Genomic DNA, 22,172 nt, shown 5'->3' with positions numbered 1-22,172 from the left:
CAATAATCCTATCTGATGGAGAGAAGGATCTAATGTGCCCCAAACTAGAATGCTTTGGAAATCGCCAACAAAATTGGAATAATATTGATGAGGTGTAGAATTGGGGTACCTAAATGAAATTAGGGTTAATTGAGGTCTTGTGGCAGGTTCCAGTTACAGGGAGTCAAATAGAGCTCCCCTGCAACCCCTTTGGGTTTGGCGCAAGGATACGGAATGAGTTCTAGTGACTGCTCAAGAGTTCCCTGTAAAGTAATTTACAGACCCGAAAACCTAGATTGATAAAAGAGGTTTATTATGGGGTTGGAAGTAAGGTTAAAGTCTAGTTAGTAAAAGGTGAAGGCAGAGATAAGAGGGCACTGGCACCAGTGTTCCAGTGTGCAGAGATCCTTGGTGTGCCAGGCATAAGGCTGCCATGTTTGGAACCTCTGCAAAGACAGGACTCCAGCTTAGCTCTTTTATAATGAGAGATTTAGCTAAAGGAGCCTGTGGATGGAGTCCCAAGTTGGCTCAGATCCGATGGGGGCTTCAAAGGGATGCCTTTGACGAGCATTTGTGAATCAAAGGTCTTAGCTTCTTGAATTGATAATGCATCAGCCTGGAGGAGCTGGGAATCAGAAAGGAATAAATCCATCTGAAAGGATTAGTTTCTTAAAGGGACCACAATCTGCTTCAATACAACTAAGTCCAAGGAGTCCACCTACAATAGTTTTCCAATATTTAAAAAAAGAGAGAGTAGTAGCCATCTAAATTAATGAAGCAAGTCTAAAAAAAAAAAAAAACAGAAGAAATCAATGGATGGTTTATGAAGGATTAAACAAGGGATCACCTAGTTGCCCTCTATTATGGTCCTGGAGTCAGAAAGTCTTTAATTCCCTCAGTTCAAATCTGTTCTCAGACACTTAGCTATATGGCTCTGCACAAGTTATTAAATCCTGTTTTCCTGAGTTCTCTCATTTGTAGAATGAGCTGGATGGACAAGGAAATGTCAATTATTCAGAACATTAGCCAAAAAATTCCAATTGGGGTCACAAAGAGTTGGACAGAAGTGAAAAATTACTGAAAAAAAGTATGAAAGAATAGAGATTAGTCATTGAAAACATAGAATTCCTAACAAGTCTGTATTGGGTGATATTATACAGTATGTCAAAATTAAGTCAAGCATTTATGAAATATCAGTCACTGGTGGGCACTGGGAACAAGAGGTAGAAACGAAATCAGAGAAAGGTTTCATGAAGTATTGATTCTTGAAAGAAGCAAACACTTGAGATTCTGTTTTAGGGAATGAAGTTATCTCCCCCCTTTTTTTCAGAATTTTTACCCAGAAAGCTATGTACTGTGTACAAACTACACAAATCACACATCAGTGGAGCCTAAGTTAATGAAAGATGTAGACAAGTGTAGAGAATGTGGAGATAGTTAATGCAGAGAGCAGCAAAACAGTATCCAAGGTGTAAAAAGGAAGCAAGTTGTTAAGGTAGATATATAAAGGCTGTAAGAAGGGGAGGGGGAAGGTGAGAAGGCAAGAATATAAGGTAAGACTTTGTGGAAAGAGCAACATTTGAGCAGAGTATTAAAGCATAGTCTGGCATTAAGCAAGCTAAGAAAGGAAACATTCTAAACAAAGGAAAATATGCAAACAAAGGAAAAAGAGCAAAAGCTAAAAGGAAGAAAAATTCAGCATATTAATGAATCAAGCATATTAAGCTCTTACTATAATAGCTAAGTACTGTAGATTCAAAGGAAAGACCAACCATTTCCTCAAGGAGCTCAGTCTACTGTAGGAAAAAAAATAAACAAACAAACAAACAAAAAAAAAAAAAAAAACAATTATATACAACCAAGCCAATGCAGGATAAATAGGAAATAACAGAAAGCATTAGAATTAAGAGGAGCTGGGGAAGGCTTTCCTTAGAAAATGGAATTTTAGTTGGGGCTTAAAGAAGGCTCTTAGTAAGCTGTCATTCATGGCAGGGTGATGAAAAAGTATGTTCTTTTAGCAAAATATATTGCATTCTTTCCTAAAACACAGTTCCCTTAAGTATGTAAATAGCTGCACTAATCAGCTTTTCTGTACACATTATTTAGGGTTTCCCCTTTTAAGCCTACAGAGAACTTTAAGGACAATATAAGCAACCACTGAGAGATTTTCTCTCTCAGGTTATGAATGTGGATAAAAGGCTATAAAGCTAGACAGTTCTTCAAATAACAGATTCTGCCTTCTTCCTGTCAGTTTGTAGGAGCTATAGCACAGTCCTCCAAAGAAATAGTTCCGTGTCAACTGCACAACCTTTCTTTTTGCGCTTGTATTTTTTCTTTATATCTTTCTGCAAGTGGCTTCCCTTGTCATTTTCTGTGTCTTCCTGTCTCCTGCTTTTCTCTGGTTACTTCTGGCTTTAATCAGGCCCTCCTCATCAGTAGTGACCCTTCTCCAATTCAAGTGGAAAAAAACAAAGTCCAAAATTCTGTCAGATATGGCACAACTGGATATTTTCCCATGATTCACAAACAGCTCTGTGATTTATAATTTCTCAGCTGTTTTCTTCAAAACCTTGAAAATATTTATAAATGAGTTGATGGATAGCAATGAGTTCCAGTCCCCTGCCACTCCTCCATCTTCAGCATGAAAGAGACTGTTCTATCTGCTCCTCTTAGAAGCATCTCTGTTTCTCCCCAAGTCTTATCTGATGGGCTGCATTTCCTCTCTGGTTGATTTTATCACATAAATATCCTTTTTCTGATCTTTTCAGCAACCAATATGTCCATATTACAGCCAGACCCTTACCAATAAAATGTTAAGAATTGGACTAGATGATCTCCAAGATTCCTTTCCACTCTTTTCTAGGACTGAGAGACATATAAAACCTTGGTTATGTACAGCATATGCTCTGTTGATCATCAGCAGGAAATGTAAAACCAGAACTAAATATAATTCCATTGTATAGTAGAAGCAAATAAATAAGGTGAAATATAACTCTCCATGTACAAAAAGAGGCTGGGACACAAAATCAGCAGGTTTAGAAAATTTCTATTATTGCTTAGTCAACACAAAGCAAAAACTAATCAAGGAGAATATGCAACTTACCAAGATAATTTTGCATTAAATCAGAATGATGAAAAGTGGATTGAATTCAAATGGATTGAAACCTTATTGATGGAGTTATTCCCTCCAAATGCAGAGATGGAAACTCATTCATGTTGGCCTATCTTATTTATGTTGCTCTTGTCCATATCTTCCAATAAATATGTTATAGATGTCCGACCAATACAACTCATGAAACAAAATTAGCAGGATATAATCTGAATGATTATAGATCCACATTTTAAAAAGTCAGGACAGGAAGAGCAAATTTTAATCTTTCTACTTTAATCAAAATAAATTCAAGTTCCCCAAAGCCAAATATTAAGGTAGACAACTCTATCCTATATTCTTCTCTTGGAATGGCAGGCAATTATTTCATAAAACCCCAAATGTAATATGGTAAGAATATAAACATAGATAAGATATGCCATTATGTTATCTATCTAAACAGAGATATCAGAGCAACAAAAGTGTGAGGTGTTTGAAAAGCCTGTGTCTGAAATTTTGGCCAAAGAAATTTTAAAATGTCCCTAAGACTACAATATGCAAATCATGTATTTTAATTAGAAGTAATGATTTATTTTATGACATCTGGAAGCATTTTATTTTTTAAAATTTTACTGATTTTTCTTGTTTTGCATAATAATAATAAATATTTATATAGTGCTTTAAGGTTTGAAAAATACTTGAATCTCACAACAACCTTTTGAAGTAGTTGCTACTATCTTCATTTTACAGATGAGGAAACTGAGGTTGAGAGAATAAGTAACTTTCTGAAACACAGAGCCTATTAAGTGACTAAGGCAAAAACAGAACTTTGGTGATCTTGAATCATACTAGATGAGCTTAGGGGAGAGCTAATGGATCAGCCTTCCAATTTATACCTAAATGAAATCCAGATCAAAACAAACCAGACAGATAATACCATGTTATTTAGGCAAGAATTCTTACAAGATGTTAACTCAGTGGAATTGATAAGACAATGGTTCTTTAGTTTAGCATGGTAATTAATAGTTCTTTAGTTCAGTACATGTACTTAATACTTAATATAGTTCAAGATTCACACCTACTATGATATAATTAGATTAGAGTATAAAAGAGCCAACACCTTTGTGGTGGCTGGCCTGTCCTTCATTTCTTCAGTGAAACCAAGTCCTGTCTGAAGGCCTCCAGAAAGCTAGTCGAACCCCAGGTAAGGGGGTTTCTTATTCTTTTTCCCCAAATCCTTTCTAAATCACCTCTCATTTATACCATATGAATGTGTATATATTTGTAATTATTTGCATATTGGCTCCTTATTGGAATATAACCTCTTTGAGAGCAGGAAATCTGTTTTTTGACTTATTAAATTATTTGCTTAATAACTGTTTCTTTACCAATAATATCTAATGTTGGTAAAAATTATGAACAATCTGACAATTAAATGATTTTGTAAAGATTTTTAAATTATAAAATAGATTTCAGAGTTCTGTAGGGAAAATAATGAATATAACATCAAAATTTGCTACAAAAAAATTGGACTTATAAATTCACTAACTATATTTAAAGTTTATAACTTATTCCTGAGATTTAAACTGTATTTCTGAAAGACTATAGGTAAATATAATTTTATTCATTTATTAAGGATTACTTGAGAAAAACGAGACATATGAAAGCATTTCGTTTTTTTTTTAATTTAAGGAAAAATATTCAAGCTGTTAAACTTTTAGAGAAGACATTTTTAATCTTTGAGATTTTTATATCTTATTTGTACTTCTATATAGTAAAAATAAAGATAAATAGTAAATAAAATCATAAGGATAAAATAAATATTAAAAAAAACACACAAATATTAATATATTATCAAAATAATACTAATAGAATATATCAGTAGCATAACATTAATATATAATAGCTGTCATTTGAACAATTTTTGCAAAGCCCTTTCCATGTGTTCTATTTTATCTCATAACGATGGTATTATCTCCATTTTATATGTGAAGAAACTAAGGCTCAGAGAAATTAAATAATGACTGTTGTGCCACAGTTCTCTTTTAAAGTCCTGACCCAGTTTCCCTAATTGTCCTATTCAGTTATTCTGCCTCAGGTTATAACCATTCCCTCTTAATGTTAGGATAAAGGTCTTAGATCTTAGGCTATAGTCATTCCTTCTTTTTTCCCCCATATATTTATTTATTTTATAATTATAACTTCCGAATCTTAGTCATTCCCTCTTAATGTTTGAGGGAAATGTTATCCATTTTAGACATCATTATTCAGGGCTGGATTCTTTAAGAAGATAGTCTTGTTCAGCTCTCGGACCCACCATGGATCCATTTGGTCCCAGTAAATCTCTCCATTTAATAAATTCTGTATTGAATACTCTTTCTGTTTTGCTCAGTTTCTCTGGCATTTCATGACTATACTGAGAGAAAATCAATTCCTTTCTTTCAAAACTAATAGACTTTCCATTACACCAGTCTAGAGAAACATCATAAATACTAAGGGTGAGGTCCATGCCTCATGCCAGGTCATGTATGTTTCAGAAATGGGGATGAAAATTCTATCCTGAATTCTAAATTTCAGCTCGAGTCAGGAGTCAAGGTGCTCACTCACATTTACTGACTAAGGAGGTGACAGACACAATTTGATTTTGGAAGGAAGGGAACAAAGTGGGAAATCTGGGTTAAAAACTTTGTTAAAGTTAACAACTCTAGGACTGTGTAGAGATGAGTTTAAATGTACATGTGTGTATTTATGTATGTGTGCATGTCTTTTCTCCACTATCTCTAGTCCAGTGGGGCAGCTAAGTGGTGCAGCGGACAGGACACAGCAGGGCTTAAACACAGGAACACTAAGTTCAAATACAGTTTCAGATCTGTACAAGCTTTGGGACCTTAAGTTCTCTCCTTTTATCTTCCTACGTGTATGAGAGTGTTAAATAGTATCTATCTCAAAGGGTTACAAGGATCAAATGAAATAACACGTGACAAATTCTTTGTAAATCTTAAAAAACACTATATAGATGCTGTTGTTATTAATACTGTAGTGACAGTGGACTTTGGAAACTTGAAAGCTATAATAGGGGTAGGAGACATCAGACGGATGCAGATGAAAGATACAGGGGGGAAATGGAAATGGAATGAAATGGAAGATCTGGGACAGTCTTGGATGAAAATCTGTGTAGCAGCCCAAGAGCTTCTATCTGGCCTAAAAAACAGAACGATTCCCCACCTCAACCGCCAGGGGACGCTGCCCCACAGCTGTGTCCCGCCTCACCCCGCCCCTTTACTTTCATTTCCTTCCTAGATGCCTCCAAATGGAGGCGGTCTCTAGAGATTCCCCACGCTACGCCTGCGCGGAGAGAAGTCTCAGTCGCCAGGTCCCTCGAAATTGAGGGCGGAGGTAGCTGGGGAGGGGGGTGGTGGTGGTCGAAAAGTCTGGCCCTAGACGAAAATCGGCTTGACGCGCACCTCGCGTGGCGGCCATCTTTAGCCCCCGGTCAAGGCAGTCAGCTGAGTAAGGTCTAGGGGGCGAAGACTAATCGCTGCGCAAGCGCACCCAGGAAACTTGCAGGTAGCTTTCCATCTGACTTGCGAGCGAGGCGGTGCCCGCGCCGTCGCCGTCGCCGTCGTCTCAGTCGCCGGAAGTTTGGGGTTTCTGCGCCTCAGAGTAGCTGCAGCCGGAGAAGCAGTAGCAGCAGCAGCAGCAGCAGCCGCCGCCGCCGCCGCCGCCCCCGGGGCTCGCTCGCGGTACCCGGATGTGAGGTGACTAGCCGGCTCTCGTTGGAAGCTCGGCCGAGGATGAAGAAGGTGCGCTTCCTTTCCTTCCGAACTCCCCCCCTCGGGCCCCGGCTCGAGAGCCTAGTTGCCTCTCCGCGTGTCCCCACGGTCGCTCCTCTCTCGTCAGAGCGGATGCCGGTTCCTTGCGCCTGCCTCTGGGGGTGGTGGTTGAGCCGCTGAGGTAGGCAGCCTTCTGGCCGCTTCACCTGCCATCGCCGCCGTGGGGATGAGAGAGTCTGGGGCTAGGGCTTGCTCTGCGGGCCAGGATGGAGGCGACCGGGATTTGTCTCTGGGATCCCGGCCGGAGGTCCAAGACACCTTCCCTGGCTCTTTATTCGCCTCCGTTCCTCGTTCCCTTCCCGCGGTGTTGGAGCCTAGCCCAGCCAAAAGCCCGAGGTATCGGGGCCGTATCCTCGGGACCAGAGGAGGCCTCTGCTTCCCTGCGGGTTAGGATGCTTCCCAGATGGGGGTGAGGGATTAATGAGCCCGGGAAAGCCGGACCAAGGTCACAGGGTATCCGGGAGGGAGGAAGGTGTGGGAGAGGGGGCTGCAGAGCTCCTCATCCTCAGCCCTCCCACCTGGCAGTTTGGGGGAGCCCCGATGAATGGAGATTTACTCTTCAAAGGGGATGAACCCATTCTAACCTCCTTCAGTCCCTTAATTCTAAGGAATGGTAATTATGAAAGTCATGCCGTTGACCAATGGTTACAAATTCTCCTTTGTAAAGTTAAAATGCTAGAATGGAGAAGCTAGTTTTCAAGTATTACTTTGTGGCTGAATTGGGTATCATGAATAACATCTTTCAGCAATATTTGATTGCAGCATTGATGTCATTTGTGTGGCTGGTCGATTTCCCTGAATAACTGCTAGTCATACACAAAGTGAGAAAAGAACACTCTTTTTTAGCTGACTAGGAAGGAGATGTATTTGCCTAGTAGCTGATCTAATTTTTTGTTTCCGTATTTAAAAACTGGGGGGAGGGGAAGAAGAGTAGGGAAGTTAGAATTAATGGTTATCTCTCTGCTTTTTTTTTTTTTTTTTTTTTTTTGGTGAGGCAGTAGGGGTTAAGCGACTTGCCCAGGGTCCCACGGCTAATAAGTGTCAAGTGTCTGAGGCCAAATAACTCCTGTCCGCCTGTCTCCGGGGTCCGTGCTGTATCCACTGCGCCATCTAGCTGCCTCTCGCCTACATTTGAAGACTCAGTCTTTGAATCAAGTATACACTTAACTGGTCTAACTTAGGTTCCTAGGCCTTGTGCAACATATCGACTTTTCCCCTTGAAATTAGGAATCGGAATAGAATTGGAAATGTTTACATGTGTCAGATTAAGAATTAGAATTAGGAATTTAGCCATAATATTTTTCAGTATTATAAAGCAAGTCCGTGTTGGAAAAAAGCAATCTCTTTTCCATCCCTTCCCTCGTAGACTTCCCTTTATCTTCACTTCCTAGTGTTCCTGAGGTATTTGGAAGGAGGTAATATTGTGCAGGATAAACAGAATGCATAATGTGGATTCAGTTTCACACTTGCAGTTTTGGTAAAGCTATTCCTGCTGGTCAAAGTTTTCTCCCACATATGAATATATACTGATCAACCAGTCATTCATTCAGCAAATATTAAGTACTGTGTACAAAACACTAGGTTAAATTCTAAAAACCTAAATAACTTTAATCATAGAGAATTCTCTATGCAATTATGTTTCTCCGTGTTTTAGATTAGATTTTTATCTTAAATAATATATTAAAATTAATTTCAAACATGCAAAAATGTTTTCATTTAAGTAGTTGAAGGGAACCAGAAATACATATCATACATATGTCTACTTTGAAGGGAGTATAATTAAGAGGAATTATTATGTACTTGTGTAAACATATATAATATCAAGCACTATTACTGAATGCCTAACTTTAGATTGGGAATGGTCCTTAGAAATCAATTAGTCATTCACCCCATTTTACAAAGTATAACTGAGGCCCAGAAAAAAAAAAAAAAAAGTTCCTTACTCAGTTTGTTAACACTTAAGATTCCAATCCTCAGCCATTCTAAGATTCTAATATTCTGTTTCTTGAGTTTATATATTCCAAATAGTGATACTCTTTGTAATGTGTTGAATGAATGATTTTTTGTAGAATATCAAATCCAAATAAAAGAACCAGGTTCCAATTCTAAAGTTACAATTTAAAGAAAAACCTTTAAAATTAATTCAGTGATAAATTTTGAGAACATTCTGTTTGAGAATTGTCTGTGGCATTTTTCAGTAAGTGCTGTGTGGTCTAACTTTCCTAGAACTGGTTGTTATTTCTGGTTTCTTTGTAATATTATGAGCTTAAATTGATATGGTTAAGAAAAAATGACAATGTCACTGATTATAAAGACGTAAAAGGGAAGGATAGTTAGCATATTATCCAGGTCATAAATATGACTTAAGACTTTTTCCACAGGAAAAGTTATCATTTATTAGCTTACATCAGAGTTCATTCCTTTATTGTGTCATTATGTAGAAATGATGAGAATAGGTTCCTTTTTAAGAAATTTATACATATTATAATTCAGGAACAGGTACTAATGATTTGAAAGTGACCCAGATCAAGGTAACAAATAGTTGGGAGTAGACAAGTGCTAAGATGTTTATCCGTCTTCTATTCCTACTAAGGACATTAGTATATATACTCCAAACATAGGACAGTCTAATTAAATATCTGGGTCTTGAAAACATCAGAAAATACATTATTTGCATCCCTTTATATTCTACAGTTATCACTGACTTGTTTGATCCAAAGTCTGATGAGTTCATTATTAATGAGGACTTAAGTTGGTAGATTCAGTTTTGTTTTTTTGTTTTTTTGTTTTTTTTTGAATCTAGTTTTTTGGTATAAAATGGTAGCATGGAGCTGATCCATTAGTATGTCTTCATGGACAGTTACTGCAAATGGACAGTGACCTGGACCCAGAATTGAGTGGGAGAATTGATTTGATTGCCTTTTAATAACCACGAGCACCTCATTGATATAAAAGCTTATCTCTCAAAGTCAATATTTTTTCCATTTTACTCTTAGTCAGGGAATGCCACATCTGAAAAATTAATTTTATAGGTCACCCAAAGGCCCTGGAAAGGTACATAGTGGGAATAAGTAGACTTCAGCATACTACTAGTAAAGAGTGAAGACAGTGTCATAAAGATTTAAGAAGCTGGGATCTAGAGGACCTGAAGGTCTCCCCTTCCCACCCCCATCCCTTGTCAGTTGACCCCCAAATGGAATATTTTGAGGGAAATGAACAAAAGTAACATACAAGATGAGAAGGTTCATTGATTAGTATGATGTAAATGGGGATAACTTGCAGTACCTATCTCACAAAGTTGTTTTAAGTAACATCAGTTTAATCAAATCAGCTCAAGTAAATTGCTTTATAAATATTACCCCCCCTCTTTTTTTTTTTTTTTTTACCATTAATGAAGTGTGCCTGATTTTCACAAGTATGTATAATATATTGAGTTTCTAGATTTCTTAGTCATAATACATTTCTTTGGTGCAATTATTGCTAGTTTCCAGACTGAGGTCTTATATGTATAAAGCCATACTAATTGTTAGTGAAATCAGAATATAAATAGTTAGTTCAGCTCAAGTTTAGCTTAAAACTCTGTTTAAAGAATATACTCTTTCTTTATTGACTTGTCATATAAACATCCTCTAATACAGTCTTAGGGTCTTGGAGAAATTATGTGATTTTCATTAGGTCACAACTATACCCATTTCTTCACATTTTGAAATCTAGTTGGTTATTAATATAACTCATCTTTCTCTAGAGTATAGATTTACGAAGAATTTGTCTGACAACTCTTATGGTGGCTCAGTAAATAAATAGTAATAATATCTCTGCCATAACAGTGAAGGGGGGAAAATTCTTAGAGAGGTCAGGTGATTTGCTTATAGTCCTAAATGATAACAAATATAATTTTTTAAAATGAAACAAGTATTTGAATTTGAGCTTTTTAGTTGTACATATAAAATGTGAAGCTGAGGTCTTTAAACAAAAATTATATTATTTGAGCCAGAGTGAGAAACTTAAAATATTTTTATGCAGGCAGTTCAGGCTTAAATTTCCTGTTGGTTGGAACTGGGAAAAAAAAATAGACAACATTCTTACTGTTTCAATTTCCAAATGATTTCCCAATATTAAATGACTTTATTCATATACTAACAGCTTATTTATTATTCACCATTCATTCAAGTAGAGACTTGGTGTGACTGTTTAAAATTTTATGAGCAAGTGTACCCCCTTTGTCTGATTATAGGCTGTACTTTTTTCTCCTTGTCTCTATATGGGATACACTCAGATTTCATGTTAAAGAATCATTGTTATTTTTCAAATTTATACCTACTAAATGAAGAAAGTTAATTTCAGAATAATATAGATCAGTTTTTCAAGAGAGTGAGAGCACAGACAACTGAGGTGATCAGGAAAGGCCTTATGTAAAATAACATCTGAGTGTTGATAGGCAGATGAGAACTGTCAAGCTGTTTTGAGATGGGAGGAGATGGGCTCAATTGATTCACTTCTCTTTGTGTTCTTAGGATTTGATTTTGTGTGCTTTTCAACATCTTGTTCTGACTTCCCTATAAGAATTTTAGGCCATAAGATTCTAATTAAACTTTTTCTGAACCTTTGAAATCTGCATTATTATCTAGAGTTGTACTTGATTTTCTTTTCATCCCTTTTATAAATTCTAAAATGGTATGGTCACTCCACCTTCCTCTTCTCTCTTCACCCCCCTCCCCAAAGTTTCCACTTGGGGAAAAAGCAAAATGGAGTCTGTCTGTGAAATGCCATCACCCACAAGTGTTCCACTTATGTATTTTATGCACTCTGTATTTCCCTTATCTGATAGTAATTTCTTGTCACTCCATATTTTCCCATGCCTTATTCTAACCCCTGTTCTTTGTTTTCACTATGATGGTCAATTTTTCTGCTCTTTTTCATTTTCAAAAATTTTAATTTAGTTTTTAAAATTAACAAAAATCAATTTCTCCTTTTCTTTCCAATAAGGAAAAAAAAGAAAAACAAAATCCTCTAACAAATTTGAATTGTCAAAATAAATTCTTTCTTTGGCCATGACCAAAAAATGTCTTACCATGCCATTACTCTGCATTGCTAAACTCCTCTTTTCCTTGTCTTAACTCTATAGTGAATCAGTTCAACACTAGGCAGTCCTCTACATTTACATCTCTTGCTCTTATTCTATTGTCAGTCATGCCTTTCTAAACACCAGCCTTGTACTATTCCTGTTCTCCGACTTCTAATGCTACATGGAACTGGAGGAGATCACAAATAACAGATTTATGCTATATAATCTCATCTAAGACTTCACTGTAAATGCTTTCACATTCTGTAAATGATATAATACCTCATCACCATAGCAGCCATTCTAAAACTTTTCATTCTTCAAGTCCTTTCATAGTGTCTACCTCAGCTTAGCACCTCACTTCAAAAAATTGAGGCTTTTTGTCAAGAACTCTCTCTTTTACCCCTCATCCTTATATCAGTTAGATATACTCCCTCCCTATCTCTTCCTTTACCCCTCTATTGCATGAAAAGGTGATCATTCTTCTTGTCAATTAAACAAGCTGGCACTCGTGCTCGTGCTCTTTTCTCTATCAGGTTGCCATTATTACCATCCAAACTTTCAAGTCTTCTACCTATGGGCTGACTACTACTCTTGCAAACACATCATTTAAAAAAAAAAAAAATCTTTATTTGATTCAGTCACTTCTGTTAGCTGTCATTTATTTCTCATTCCTATCCTGGCTGGGAAAGTGGTCTTATCTGAGTCCCATTACTTCTTACCTTTTCCCTGGATTTTAGATGCTCTGCAATCTGGCTTCTGGCATCATTGTTTTGATTGAAAAACTACTCTCTAACTAGAGTTGTCAATCTACTGGCTTTTTCTTAATCATCCTTCTTTATTTCTCTGTAGTCTTTGACACTATCAATTATCTTTTCTTCATGGATTCTGTCATTTTCAGTTTTTTGTGTGTGTGTGTCCTGGTCCTTTTCTTAGTTAACATTTCTTCCCAGTCTCTTTGGTAGATCTTAACTAGATCACATCTTCTAAAGTTCTTACTCTTGTTTTCTTTTGTGTCTATATCAAAGCTTCTTAACCTGAGATCTGTGAATTTGGTGGTGGTGGTCTTTTTGTTTTGTTTTGTTTCGTTTTACTATTTTGATAACTGTATTTTAAAATTATTTTTGTTTGTAATCCTTTATGTTTTATCAGGTGTTTTTTTTTTTTTTGTTTGTTTGTTTTTTTTGACAGGGCAGAAGAATGCTTTATTACACACAGTTGATGGATATAAGTTAGTGTATCTATTTAGAAGAATCTGATACCATCACTCCTGAGGTATTGCCCATTGTCTTTCCTTGAATTCATCTCCACCCAAAAAAAAACCAGAACAAAACAAAACACACAACACAACAAATCTTATGTCCTTTATTTCCCCATTACTTTATTTTTGTAACACTTGAGTTCAAAGTTGTTTCCCTCCCTTTCATTCCCACTCTAGAAAAGGACATTACACACACACACACACACACACACACACACACACACACACACAAAAACCCAACAACAACAACAAAACCTATATATCATTTCTTTTTCTGGAAGTGGATAGCATCTTCCTTCATAGGTCCTTTGTAATTGATTTAAATATTCAGATAACTCATAATAGCTAAGTCATTTACATTTACTCTTCAAACAACATTGTTGTTACTGTATATGTAACATTCTTTTGGTTCATTTCATGAAAGTACTTCCATGTTTTCCTAAAATCAAATTACTTATCTTTTTACAAAGTACAGTAGTGTTTTGTTATCATTATGTACTATAACTTGTTCATTCATTCCTCAATTAATGGGTATCCTCTCAATTTCCTTTTGCCATCACAGAGCTGCTATAAATATTTTAGAATTCCTTTTTCCCTGGTCACTTGGGAAACAGATATAATGTAGTATTATGGATCAAACAGTGCATCTATCTATCTGTTTGCAGGTTAAAGAGCATATGTATGTATGTATCTACATACACTTGTATAACTTTTTGAGCAATTGCTCTCCAAATTTATAGGAGTTGCCAGTTATGCATTAATGTCCCAGTTTTTCCACAAGATCTTAACATTTATCATTTTCTCCAATCATTTTAGCCATTCTGATAAGTATGAAATAGTTTCTTCAAGTTTTAATTTGCATTTCTCTAATCAGTGCTGATTTAGAGCATTTTTTCCATATGGCTACATAATACCTTTGATTTCTTCCTCCAAAAACTGCTTTTTTAAAATTTATGTACTTTGACCATCTATCAATTGGGGAGTAACTCTTGGAGTTTTAGTGGGTTGGGTTTTTTTTTTTTAATAGTTTTTTTGTTTTTCCCTATTATATGTAAAAATAGGTTTTTTTTTAGCATTCTTTTTTTTTTACATATATATATATATATATATATATATATTTTATTTTGAATCTCAGATTGTCTTACTCCACTTCTTACCTCTCTCTGAGATGGCAAACATGTAGACATAAACTATATATTTGCAGTCATACAAACATACTCCCATATTAGGTTGTGAAAGAACAACACAGACCAAAACCAACACCACTCGATATACAAAAAGATAAAGTGAAAAGTATCATGCTTCACTTTGCATTATATTTCTATCAATTCTTTCTCTGAAAGTGAATAGTATTTTTCATCATGAGGTCTTTGGAATTGGCTTGATTTATTGTATTGATGAGAATGACTTTTTCTTTCATAGTTAATCGTTATATAATATTGCTATTACTGTGTGCAGTGTTCTGTTTTTGCTCACTTTTCTTAGCATGAGTTTATGTAATTATGTCTTCCCAACTTTTTCTGAAATCATCATTTCTTATAGCACATTAATATTGCCATTCTCTACTTGATGGACATTCCCTCGATGTCCCCTTTTTGCCACTACAAACAAAATTGTTAAAATATCAAATAGGTCTTCTCCCCCCACCTTTTTGGGTAGGAGGGAATGGGGGAATCTTTTTGGGATACAGACTAGTAGTGGTATTGTTGGGTCAACGGTCTGCACATATTAAGAGCTCTTTAGATGTAGTTCTAAATTGATTTCCAGAATGTCTGGATCAGTTAACACTTCCAACAATGAAATGACTCACATTATAAATTTGACAACATTCTATATATATTTGAGATATAAGGTCTTTTTGAGATATAAGGTCTTTATCCAGAAACTGCCAACAATTTTCCAATTTTTGCTTTCCTTCTAATCTTGCCTATATTGGTTTTCTTTGTTTTAAAAACAAAACAAAACCCTGTAAATTTAATGTAATCAAAATGTTATCCATTTTAATCTTACAATACTTCTACTTTTAAAATATTATTTTGTTAAAGGAATATATAGTTCAATATCTTGCCCTTGGGATCCGTGTCACAAAAATGATAAAGAATTCCTACTTTGTACTATCTTGCTTGGAGATCTCATCATTTCTCATGGGTACAACACCACCTCTACATAAATGATTCCCATAGGTTTTATAATCTCTCTTGAGTTCACTTCTTCTATTACCAAGTATCTCTTGGACATCTTAAATTTGATATTACATAAGCATCTCAAACTCAACATGGTCAAAACACCTTGTTATCTTTCCCCAACCATGCTTTTTTCCAACTTTTCTGTTATCTAGTATACTAACATCCAATCATCCACCTTCACATTCTGCCACCTCCTCTACTTTTCAGTGTCACCCCACATATCCCATTTATTGTCATAACTTGTCATTTCTACCTTCACAGCATTTTCCCTATTGTCCCTTTCTTTCCATTCACATAGCTACCATCCTCATAAGACCCTCAATCTCTCAACTATTCTGCCAAAGGGATTTTTCTGAAAAGTTCTGATCCTGTTACTTTTCTACTCAATTAACTCTAATGATTCCAGTGACTTCCAGAATAAAAATGAAAAAAATCTGTGTTTGACATTTATTGCCTTTCTCAGTGTGGGCTTTTTCCTCCTGTCAAACTTGAATTCTCTCCACCTACTGATCAGTCTGTAAACAGTAAGTACTTATTGTAATCTGGACTCGTAAGTATGTGGGATATAACTAGAGCAAAAGACAGTCCTTGCCTTCAAGTTATTTACAGTCTAATGGGAAAAACAACAAATAAGTTTATTATAAAGCAAGTCTTATATGGCTGAAACAGAAAATAATTAAGAGAAGGGAAAGCATTTGAATTGAGAGATTGGGCAAGGTAGAGGATAGGATTTATGTTTGGACTTTAAAAAATGCCAATGAGGAAGGTCAATATTTCAGTCTTGGGGAACCCAGAGAAAGTGCTGGAAACTAAGACTTGCATTGGCTTTTTTCTAGTTACCTTCAGACTTGTAGCTTTCCTGGCCTCCTTCAGAGACTCTACTCAAATTCCTCCTTCTGCAGATCTTTCTTCTCCCTTTCCCCTCTCTTCACTCACTGCCTTCCCTTTGAGATTGCCTTCCATTTACACTGGGTGTGTTTTTATAGTTAGCTGTTTCCCCCTCTAGATTGTGAGCTGCAGGAGAATAGGGACTGTTTCTGATTTTCTTTGTATCTCCATTGCAGAACATAATGCTTGGGTCTAATATAGTAAGCACTTAAATACTTGTTGTTATATCATGCTTATTCTATCTAACCCTAGAGAATAAAATTCAAACTAAAGGATAGAAGTTACAGGATGCAGATTTTCTGCAATTTAAGGAAAAGTTGCCGAATAAATAAACTTGTCCAAAAAACCCCAGAATGCCTTGTTTTAGAAAACAAGCTCCCTTTCTCTGGAGATCTTGAAGTGTAAAGGGGGTGTTGTAAAGATGTTTTCAGTGTTAACCTAGATAGTCTTTTAAGTCTTTTCTGATTTTTTGAGTCATGTTATTTTATATTTCATTTGATAGTATTTGCAAATTTTATTTTCTCCACATAAATAACTAGAACAGGTAAAATATTTCCATGTCATTGAAGTTGGTACTTCCATTTATTTAAATGAAAAAGAAAAGTGAAATGCTTGTATTTAAAAATATTAAACTATATAACATACAAATTTAGCAATCATATCCTCTGAGTTTTAATTATAAATTCTGTTGTTACAATCTTCACTTGAACTGATTGTTACTTTAAAAATACAAATAGTTTAAAATTCAGTTAGGATTTCTTAAAATATTTTAGGATCAGAAGTTTTAAGTAAAGAAATAATGAATGAATAAATAAAACAATACATTTCTTGTGAGAAGCACTTCTAGAATAGAACATCTAAAAGTTGCTTATTGATGCAAATCTGATACTGTAGATACAGATATTACATGAATCTATTAGATAGTTTTAGGAGTCTTTTTTGAATAAAAACTGAATAGTATATGATAGCTTATTTATTTTCCTAAAATAATTAATTAACAGGCTGTAATGAGTCTTAGAAATAATTCAGAACATACTTGAAAAACCTTTTCAAATTTGTGGTTGCCTGAGAGATCAAATTATTCTTTGGCCTATCCCAGGGGGCCTGCTCTTTCTATGTCATCATATCTTGGGTACAGAATTAGATCTAAAAGCCTAATTGTTCATGGACTCATCTTAGCATTCTGGGGGCATGTGTGTGAGGGTGATTGAAGGAGAAGATTTAAGACATCTTTGTCCACCCAAATTTTTATAGGCTGGACTGGATATAACTGTCAATGTTTGTGGTTAAAGTGGCATTTTCTTGTTGAGTATCCTTGTTTAGTAATTGTTTCTATTTTCCATTTTCTTTCATTAACTTGGAGCCATGTAAACTGGTGTTGAAAATGGATTAACCATTAATTTATTGCTTTTTTCTTAGGCTCAAAATATAAATAAATGTTTCCAAAAGTTTAAAATAATTGTTTTTTAAAGTTTCACTAATTTCTTTTGTCTGGAAAAATCCACAAAGAAATAAAATAACTATTCTTGCTGACTATATACTATAGAGTTTAGTGTTTTATGTGTTTTATTAAGGTCTAAACATTTTTGACATTTTTATTTTATGATTTTAAACTAGGTACTTCATATTTTGCTGGTCTTTCTTCGTGGAGCTTCCTTTCAGATGTGAGTATTATATGTAAGTTTTATAAATAAGTTTTAGGCTACTTGTTTGAAATCTACATATTGGCTATTTTACAGCAATACTAAAATCAACATTGTTAAAGTAGAGAATATTCAGTTGATGATTATTATTATTTCTTATTAACTTTATACTTAGTTATTTTCTTTCCAGGATAAGTCAATATTGAGCTACATTTATTAGAAACATTTACTTTTACCTTTTAGAAAAGAAGTCTATTTTCCTTTCAATTCATATGTAGAATTCATAGAATTCTACACAATTCACATTATTTTTCTTTTATGTTCTAGTAAAACAATTTAAGGATTAGTATTAGAGCTTTTGCATATTACCAATCAGATCCTTGGCTAGAAATGTAGTTTCATAAGCTGATAGTTTTGAGGGTAGTTGTTAGCATTGATTTAATAGGTGGTTAGGAAATTAAATAATTGTTGTATAAGATAATTGGCTCTATACATCCTCAAATTAGATGAAAAAATCCAAGCCCTAGGCATTTTTCAGCTTCCATCCTAATCATTTTTAGAGGAAGCTAAAAAACGTAAATCGAAAAGTTGGTTCTTCTCTTCTTTTCAGGGTAGAGATCATTAGGGAAAATGAAAGGTGTTGTGTCATATATAAATATATTAGCTAGTGTATAGTACTAGCACAAATGCCTGACTGTAGAGAGGAGTGGAGGTCTGTGGAGAATCTATTTCACAAGAGATGAGCGATGAAGACAGGAAGTATAAAAGCATCTGGTTCCAGAAAAGTACTGTCATGACCACTGAAGAATTTAGGGCAGTTCTAGAAACTTTGCAGCAAGATAATTAAAAAATCTTTGATAAACAGTTGGCCCTAAAGTTGGGTAGTTCCAACTTGTTTAAATAATTGCCATGTTAATTATAGTTTGTAACTTGATCACTGTATTTATTATAAAAACCTAATGACCATAGAGTATCAAATTAACAAGTATAGAATTTTAGAAACATATCTCGGCACTACTTCCTGAATTGTTTGGTACCCTAGGAGAAAATGCTTTCTTTTTGTCTTTGATTTTATAGAATCATGACTTTCCTATAGTATTCACTATCTGTGTAATTTTTTGATTGAGGCAATAGCCATAGATGAGTTGTTGCAGTTCTGAATTGTATTTGAAAGTTATCAATGGGGATATATGAGGATTCATGATCTAATTAACCAACAACTTTACTTCGTTAGATATAACATTATACAGAAGAAATGAATGTGATCAAATATTAAATCAGAGAAGATTAGGTACTAAAATACAGGGTGAAATTTATATAACTAACAGTTTTGGTGGATAATTAAAGAATTATCTATTTTTCTTTAGTCTGGAACTATTCAGGTTAATTTAACCTGAAATATTTAATATAGAACAATGTGCAAGTTAATGCATCTTCTATTAAATTATTACTGGTAATATAATTATCGAAGCACATTTTAAGGGAACTTTTTATGTATTTTCCAAAATTATTCTACCCTTGAAGCCTATGCTAAGTTAGGAATCCTCCTGGGGGGAAATGGAATGCTGTGTAAAAATGGGACATTGGGTCTGATTGAAATGTGCTTGTATTTTCTGAGCACAATTATAGAAGACAATGTCAAGCCAATGGGCAAGTCAGCTTTAGTTTTTTAAGATAGCTTAGTGAATCATTTAAATGAAAATTATAAAATATTTTTATGATGGCTTTTTAAAGAGTTCATTGATGTGTATTAATGTACTATCCTCCCCCCCCTTTTTTTTTTTATAGAATTATAAAAAAATTGGCTATTCAGTTTTTAAAAAGTGATCTCAAGTGTTTTTGTGAGGTAAGTAGTTAATAATTCTGTTTTCCAGGATGAATTATTTGATAAGGTGTCATGTATTATACTACTTTATTGAAATTTTTAAAGGAGAAAAAAATTCACTTAACCAGCTCTCCACAAAAATAGAATAGTTAACTCAGCTGTATTAATATTATTCAAATAATTTTTAATTGTCCTTTTATATATATGATACATAATTTAGAACTATTAAAAATAATATGAATTGTAAGGCATCACATTTGGAATTTTAGTTTTGACAGAAAATTTCTGTCATTCTCAGTTTCTGGATGTCTTTTAAGTAGAGATTGAATGACCATTTATTAGGTATTTTGGTTAGGTTGCTCTTGCTTTAGGGATGAGTTTTACTAAATGATCTTAGGGGTTCCTTCTAATAATGAAATTCTGCAATTCTAGAAAAATGTTATTGAAAATTTTAGTATAATTAGATATTAAATGAGAATTTTAGTGTCAGATGGCCATACATTTCCCAAGAGCTTTTAAGACTTGAGAAAAATTTAAAAGCCCTTACCGTCTTTCTGTAATAAATTGCTTTGGTTACATCTTAAAATTAGCTTATATTTCTTTTATCTTCAGTCATTATCATGAAAATTTTCAACATATTTATTATATTAACTGTATTTGTTTTAGAGAATTAACTTAATTAAGTTGCTAAATCATGGAAGTGATTCCCAAGTTCAGATATTTTGGCAATTTTTTTTTTTTACTACTAGATTGTCACATGCAAAAATTATGTCAGATTGATGCTTTTAAAGGAGACTAGGAAATATTGACGTAATTATATCTACTGGAACAAAAACTTCCTGGTTCTTTCTTTAGAACCTTGTGGAGTAAATATGTTTGTTATTCTTGTACCCTTTTCTCAAGGCTTGACATGGTATGATATCATTTACACCAGATCCTTACAACTCTTCTCCCTTTTCTGAACATAGTTTGAATATTTGACTGATGGTAAATAGGATGTATTTAGCATGGCTTAAGTATGGCATAAGCAAAGAACAAAATTTGTTGATATATCATTGGATTATATCCTTTTAAATCTTTATACCATAGTTATTCTAATTTTGCCCTGTTCATGGTAGGGTATAAGACTGTAAAGATGGCATTTGAGGGAGAATGAGAGGCTTGTGGCAAGCTGTTATGGTAGTCCAGCTGTGAAGAGATGATGACCTATGCTGGGATAGCATTATCAAAAGAAAAAAAGGCATTTGTAAGAGATGATACAAAAGTAATATTGATAAGCCTTGACAACAGATTGGATATGGGTGAGAGAGAATTGGGGAGTCAAGGATAAATATCATCTAGGTTGTTAGCATGGGTATTAAGAGAGAATGGTGGTACCTTTTGATTGTAATGGGGAAGTTTACAAGGATTGAGGAAAGATAATGAATTCAGTTTTGGAAGAATACACCTCTTCCATAGTGTACTCATGGTTAGCAGATGTGACTTGAATAAATTATTCAGCAAAGAAGACTGAAAAACATCAGTCAGATAGGAGAAAAACTTGGAGAGAGATGATAGGGAACTCAGAAATCATCTAGTCTGGACTTAATTTTTAAATTAAAATTAAGTGACTTGTCTAATATCACAAAGGTAGTAAGTGATGGAACTAAGATTTCAACTCACTTTCCTCTGATTTTTCAAACTTGGTATTATTTACATTCTAACCAGGCTACCTTTTAATAATTGTTTTAAATGTAAATAAAACAATTCAATATTATTTAGTTGTGTAGAAGTTAGTAAGTAAGAAGTAATGTTGGAACCATATACTATTAATACCATGATGATTCAAGTTACAGAGTATACTTTTTATATATTTGATCTTTTTTAATTCTCACAATTGGAATTGGATATGAAGGTTTTAACTTTATTTCTGTATAATTGAAGCTCAGATATATAGAGGATTTGCCCTAAAGCCATGAAGTAGCAGACCAGACCCCAGAAGTCAGGTGATAATTGATATACCAATGCTTCCCTCTTAACTCTCCATTATCTTAGGAGAAATATTGCCATTGTCTTCTTTCATTAAATTTAAATGTTTTCATACATAATCTTCCTTTTAGGTAAAATGTAATGTGTCAAGAGCAAGTTTATAAGGAATGCTTTTGTCATATTTTCAGAAGTTAAGGTGGCTGAAGTTACGTCCTTTAGGGAGAAACTGTAAGTAAACATATTGTATATGTTGGAACTTAAACCAAATTTTAGTCAAATAAGAAAAGTTATGGCTTAAATATAAAGTTCATCAGTATGTATCATCTATGTAACACTATATAGATTAAGTCAAAATTAAAAATTTTGTTGGTAAATTGAGGCTATTTATGTACATTGCCTTTGTAAAAAAAAGTTGTTTTTTTTTGTTTTTGTTTTTGTT

At 34.4% G+C, this 22,172-nt stretch overlaps 1 protein-coding gene across 5 annotated transcripts in view; it reads left to right on the top strand.

Moving 5' to 3' along the window:
- The first annotated feature begins 6,362 nt into the window (after positions 1–6,362).
- Positions 6,363–22,172, top strand: part of ESCO1 (establishment of sister chromatid cohesion N-acetyltransferase 1) — a 50,569-nt gene continuing 34,759 nt past the window's right edge. The window contains exons 1-5 of one of the 5 annotated variants that reach the window (XM_074276374.1): positions 6,367–6,870; positions 13,154–13,237; positions 17,915–17,961; positions 19,729–19,786; positions 21,865–21,961. The gene's annotated coding sequence lies outside the window, so the exon portion shown is untranslated. Of the gene's footprint in view, positions 6,871–13,153; positions 13,238–17,914; positions 17,962–19,728; positions 19,787–21,864; positions 21,962–22,172 lie in introns of all 5 variants that reach the window. The other 4 variants (XR_012483635.1, XM_074276381.1, XM_074276369.1 and 1 more) reach the window with 4 other exon arrangements.

The sequence above is a fragment of the Sminthopsis crassicaudata genome, chromosome 1 (assembly GCF_048593235.1).
Source record: "Sminthopsis crassicaudata isolate SCR6 chromosome 1, ASM4859323v1, whole genome shotgun sequence".
Lineage (NCBI taxonomy): Eukaryota > Metazoa > Chordata > Mammalia > Dasyuromorphia > Dasyuridae > Sminthopsis > Sminthopsis crassicaudata.
This window is presented reverse-complemented; position numbering and strand designations above follow the sequence as displayed.